This window comes from Myzus persicae, unplaced genomic scaffold (assembly GCF_001856785.1).
Source record: "Myzus persicae strain clone G006 unplaced genomic scaffold, MPER_G0061.0, whole genome shotgun sequence".
NCBI classification, from domain to species: domain Eukaryota; kingdom Metazoa; phylum Arthropoda; class Insecta; order Hemiptera; family Aphididae; genus Myzus; species Myzus persicae.
In genome coordinates this window covers 733,826-740,183 of record NW_019104045.1, presented here as the reverse complement: position 1 = coordinate 740,183, position 6,358 = coordinate 733,826, and positions in this window count along the sequence as shown.

The window sequence follows — 6,358 nt, the reverse complement described above, 5'->3', positions numbered from 1 at the left end:
GAAGTTGAAAGCAAATAATATTAGATTCTAATACTGTTTGTGGGTATAATATATTTTGTATTGACCTTGTATGAAGGTTTATAAAAACGCTAAGTTCACTATTATATAAAGACAATATACATAATATCAGGCATTCAGGCAAACATAATATATTATTTGTGTATATTGATACACGTTCTTCCTTTAAATCGTTATTACTCCCGTCGTCAACATGATGTGCATAGTGAACTTAAATTTATTGTATTTGTATTGTGTGCGCTTGTATATATATTATATAAATGGTGTAACAGCGAAAGATAGGACAAATTAAATAACGTGTGGTTTAATCAATATTTTTTTTTATAATTAATAGATAATAATACGTAATTATTAGGTGTAGTGCAAGAGTTTATTAATTATACGAAAAAATAAAAAAATATTAATTAGAACAAAAGTTATCTAATTTGTCATATCTTTCTGTTACACGCTGTATATTATGTATATGTATGTGTACACACAAGACGATTTTTAAGCATCTTCAGAAGCTCACTCTACTTTTATGTTTAAATTATGCATACATTCAAATTTTCTGATTTTTGGAATTGTCAAATACACACGAAGAAACTTCTGTTTTTCTCAAATAGGAATCCTCATTTTTTTCTTTAATTATTCAGGTTTCGGAGTATTTGATTTTCAGAAGATTTTTTTCTGAAAATGTTGATGTATCCAAGTCGAAAAATTCGAAAATATGTACTTTAGGTGTACTTAAAAGTTAAAAATTCTATAAATCAGTATTTGAATAAAATTTATTATTAAATTGAAAAATAGGGTTGATCGTGCTTTAAAAATCACCTCATATTATTTTATGTAAATGTGTTTATGTGTACCTACCACGTGTGAATGTTCAACTGCAGAATAGTGTATATATTATGATCAATATTTAATAATAGTAGTCAAATAATATTAAAATTGTATGATAAAATTGTATTCATCATATTTGTTTAAAAGTGATGTTAAAATTGATTATTTTGAATGCCTAGTGTGCACTCACACCCACCTATATATAAAATACGGCAAAGATAGTTAGGAAATGTCTGTCGTTTTGGTGATTTTCAGAATTCATTTAGCTATAATAATTGTAACAATATTATATAATATACTGCGCATATTAATATGACGTAATATAAGTATACGAAAAATTAGTTATCCATACAAGTGGTTATGATATAAACTGGTCGGAGCGCGTTTACAAAGAAATACCAATAACAACTAAACAAAAAAACCAAAACCCTGCTTGCTTATTTATTAGTCAATTATAATAAGTAAAGAAATTGTATTGTGTTTATACATATAATACATTTATATTATGCATTATAGACGTTTATTTTATTTTTTACAGCAAGTCGATATGTTTTTATATACAAGCAAGTGGTATCAACATTCGATCCACTTTTTCTAAAAGGTTTATAATGGTATTATAATCTATCTTTAGCTCATCAAATATGCAATCAATATCGCAATCGATATAAATCATAAATAGTAAAAAAAATAGTTATTGACGTAGACCCATAGATGATAAGTTAGGTACTCAATTAATACGTTCTAGACTTCGAGTTAAAAATCATATATAGCAGACGTTTTAGAGTGAAATATAAAAAAAAAAACAGTTTTTTTATTTACCAAGAAATAAATATTATATGAAAACAATTTACGCAAACGGCACGAATATAAAAAAAAGTAGTATATTAATTATCAGAGTTGCCATACATATCGTATTTGTATTATATCAGTTCTTGAATCAATGTCGCATTAAATGGCAATCGGGTAATTAAAAAAAAAAAAACTACAATCTAAAAAGAAAATTATGTTTTGACGCCACGAGGAAAAAAAACAATTTTTTGCATACATTTATGTACACCGATACTATACGTGTATATCTTAAATTAATGTTTAATTGAATATGATGTACTTATTATACATTAATAATAATAATGTATTGAGTACCAATCAAACGCGATGGAAATAATTAATGGAAATAATATAATATTATTTTAGTTATATCTGTTACGCGCATCGAATAATACTGCGTTATACCTTATACAATACTACATATTGCACAGGTCCGGATTAATTCATTTTGGGACCCTAAGCGCTTTATTCACGATATGGAGACATATTATGATGAATACAATACTTGGACAATTTCATGGGCTTCCGGCACAGTGCCTATGCTGTGGTACGGCCTTACAGGGTAGTTGGACGAGGGAATTGTACCGATGGGCCGCTGCCATTTTGGACTGTGAGTCCGGACGATGATCATGATTCAAGACAAATTATTTCAAGCGTTTATTTATGGGATTTATATCGATTGAAATTGATAAAAAAATAAAAACAAACATTTATAGTGGTGGCTGATCAAAGAGAGTGGGGATGGTAAAAAATAGAATTTCTCATCTAGTATCGATTATTAAATCGACGAAAATATTTACTTCTTCAAATCGCAAATTCTAAAGTTTTTTTCAAAAAAAAAATCAGCTTATGTCGTATTACACAGTGTGATAGTTGACGAGACGTGCAATCGATCAACACGTGAAATTAGAAAATGAACACCATTTCGGATCCACGTACTAGCCAATTCGTTAACTACACTTCCTCGTCAAAAAAGAAAAACTCTGTACATCGTACGCATGGTGCATATTGGTTTCACGGTACAGGTTAGGTATTGGTATTGGTTACCAGGCAAAGATCGCTGTCTTTTAATATAATACAAAAATTATTATAAAATTATATAATCTAAAAATATTTTTTACGAAACATTAATTATATTCACCGCATCTGCTGGGAAGACTCCGGAGTACAACAATATGATTATTGTACGTGGTCGACGACGCCGTTCTGGAGCGATTACGGGGAGAGATAAGTCGGATGGGTGAGCAACATCGTCATTATACATTATAATAATATCACATATTGTACGGTGTGTATAATTAATATTATTATTATTGTTGCACCGAGGCGAGCACATCATCGTATTTGTCGTCACATATCCTGTTCGGAGAGTAAATCGGCCGCGTCGCCTTTTCGGACCGTTTACGACGCGCCATACCACACCGCACCGGTGCAGCGGACGGACCGTTTGCAACCGTTACGGCTCAGCGGTCCCTTTGATCCGGTGCCGCCACCGCCGACGACGACATCGTTTGGCGCCTGGCGCCAAGTCTCTCCGCTCGTCCGCCCGTTCGTTATAATACTACGAGTATATAAATAATAATAATAATATATTATATTTTTACCGCGCCGCACGCACCAGTCTACTCGACCCATAGTCTACAGAGTATAATGAATAACATTACGCGGCCGCATGAAATAGGTACGTTATTTTATGATATAAATTGTACGACGTCGAACGATAATGACGGTGGTCGCGAAACCATGTTGTATTGTGTGTGTGACACTTGTGTTCTCGTTCGTTTTACAACATTTATGTTTAGTAGATATATTATCATAATGTAGGTACACTATATTTATGTACTTACCTAAATTGCGTTTACAACGGAAAAAAGTCAGTTTGCTGCATATGGTTATGGTAAATCGGTCTGGTTAAAGTCGGAAAAAATGTTGAAGAGGGACGAGAGTCAACAAACATTCAGGAGTGTTCTCGAGTTCTTACCAAAGTTTATATTATCTAACCAAACTGTTTTGAGAAGCCCGCGAGGTCTAAGCCTCCGTCATTTTTGCCTTTTACACACTTATATTTGTTCATATAAAAAGTTTATGTTAATAGGATGTAAAAAAAATATTTTCCTATCAAGAAAATTGATCCTATACACATATTATGCCTGCTCAGTAAAAATAAATTGCAATTCATAGCCTTACATGTTCAAAAAAAAGCGTTTCAATTCTATAGTTGTTTTGTTTTTATATTTTGATTAAAAAGATAAATAAAAACTGATATTTATACTGAATATCACGTAAGTAAATTTCTTGTTAAGCGTCCTCCAGGACTTGGAGACTTTAATCAAATAGGACCCACGATCTTGCTCTAAATAAGAACTATACGAGTCTATACCTTAACCACTGTGGTGAGTTATGAATTTCAAGTGTACCTCATCATTGAGTGCAGTGCTGAGCATTAATGGATGTGAAAAATAAAATATGTGTAAATGTGTTAAATTTGAACCCGTTGCTAAATTATCGCACACGAAAATTGATTGTGAGCGGAGATGCCATGTCACAGTCTCTACTTCTAAGGACACTTAGTAATTCATTTTTATACAACACCTACTGTGTATTTACTATTTTATATACTCGGTTCGCAGAGGGATTGGGGAATTTCCTTTTATCGCCAAAAAACGGTTTGGTTAATTTTGATCAGACCTAAACGGATTTTTGTGGGTTGTGTACGAAATTGTACTCGAATAAAATACCTATACATGTGCAGTACCTACTTAAATATTCCAAAATTTTGTAGACGCCTACGCTTTTGGACCAGCGTCTCCTCCAGGTGACGTGAGGTTTCACACGTCCGATCTCCTAGGAAGTTGACAAGTCCGTCGGATGTTTATCGCCGCCACCGCCGAGCCGTCTCGACGTGTCTTTACCCAAAGATGGATCTGACGCTGCGTTTGTCTTAAGGTCGGACACCCGCGGTCCGTGAATAATCGTCTCGACGACCGAAATCCCAGCGGGCAGTCCGACAATCCTACAATAATAATAATAATAATAATCGATCGACCTTGTCAGACGATTATTACATATTGTATACCTATGTATATTATATACACATATTATAGTGATTAGTGAGGTGCGTATCATGCGTTCGAACGACGCCCGCGTGTTTGTTTTTCGAATTTAATTTCGATAAAACCGTTTTCACGGGTCCGTCGCGCGTATTATGCTCAGCTCATATTATACACACTACACACACATATATGTATATATTATATATATATAGGCACCTACTTTCAGCAGACAAAGGTATTATGTTAAATATTAAGTGTTTTTAATTTTGATTTTATTTTTTTTTGTACATTACATTATAGGTATAAAATATTTAACACCGCCTCCGGGGCCCCGCCGGTTATGATAAATGTCAAATAAAAATATTCTCCATGCATTTGGAAACTCGATTAACCTGACAGGTTGAGTGTACCTACCTGTTAGGTTTAGGTTTTCTCTTCATCCAAAATCAATGTAAGCATATTTATGCATAAACTACAGAAACATGTCGACACATCTAAATCATTATCACTATAACCTACTCTACTGACCCTAGCTAGAACAGCGGATCTAGTAGTCCAGTGTACTTATAGATAAATAAGTAGGTATTGGAATAAGTATTTACCAGACGACTAAGTTTTAAGATAAATATTACTTTACCACACTATGTTTAACCTTTAATGGCGTTTTTTCTCCACTCATTCTATAATAATCATTGATCATCTTTTTTTAATTTTTATTAGCCATTAGTCCAAACTATTTCGGCTAATTGATCATCTTAATGCTATTATTATAAAGCATAATACTGCATAAGAATCGACATGGTACCAGAGTTGATTGAAAACGATCCCTGCGTCATATAAAATGTCAAAAACAATAGATAATATAGTAATTAAAGTATGATATATATTATAATATATATGGTATAACAAAAAAATACTGCTCATTTGGATTTTTTTTTGTAGAAAGTATTTTGGAAGTAATAAACTTAATAAATTAATAAATTATAATGGACGTTCTTCGTGAACCCGTGCAGCGTTTACTGGACTTTCCGAGTATATATATATATGTATAGGTATAGGATTATATTATATTGGTCGATTCGACATAATCGGTCCGATAGTACTCCAACACGCGACGTTAAAGTACGACTACGGTTATAACTTATAATAGATTAAATAATATTTAATACATTTATTGGGTCTGATTCAGCCCTGTCGTTTTACAATAACATTATATAATACTCAAGTATTCAATACACTAAAATAATTATAATGTATTATATTATGTGAAACATCGATAAGTCGAAAACTTCGGTAAGTCGAATAAAATGCCGTTCAATTGCCTAACCGAACCTAAAACCTATAGCAAGTCGAAAGAATTTTCATTTCCCTCGAATTTCGACTTATCGAGGTTCCACTGTACTTCAGTTTGATAGCCATGCCATGTCGAGTTTTAATGAGTTTCCATGTCACGTATTCACGAAACGGTTAAAATTGAGTTACAATGATATTGTACAATATTCATGTTTAACCTACCTACAAGATATTTGTTTGATTTATCATATTATTATGTTGTCCTCAAGACAATTTTACAAGGTTGCTTTTCTATAGTGGTTACGATTTCGTGTTCCAAACTCTATTGTTGTTAAAGCGATAAT